The following is a 432-nucleotide window of genomic DNA, read 5'->3' as shown; positions in this document are numbered from 1 at the left end:
AAATTGGGAAAAACTGACATCTTGACAATATTGAATTGTCCAATCTATGAACATGGAGTATCTCTCTATTTAGTTCTTCTTTGGTTTCTTTCATCAGAGTTTTATAGATTTTATGCATATAGATTTTATGCATATTTTGTTAGATTTGTACCTAAGTATTTCATTTTTTGATGCTAATGTAAATAATATATGTTTTAAATTTCATATTCCAGTTGTTCATTGCTGGTATATAGGATAGCGATTGACTTTTGTATATTAACCTTGCTATAATTTCCCTAGTTCCAGGAGTGTTTTTTGTTGATTCTTTGGAATTTTATACATAGCCAATCACGTCATCTGAGAACCAAGACAGTTTTATTTCTTCTTTCTCAGATTGTATACATTTTATTTCCTTTTTTTGGGTCGTATTGCATGAGCTAGGACTTCCAGTAT

This window comes from Pteropus vampyrus, unplaced genomic scaffold, assembly GCF_000151845.1.
Source record: "Pteropus vampyrus isolate Shadow unplaced genomic scaffold, Pvam_2.0 Scaffold35, whole genome shotgun sequence".
In the NCBI taxonomy this organism is placed as follows: Eukaryota; Metazoa; Chordata; class Mammalia; order Chiroptera; family Pteropodidae; genus Pteropus; species Pteropus vampyrus.
The sequence above is the reverse complement of the archived record's forward strand: the minus strand, read 5'-3'. Positions refer to the sequence as shown.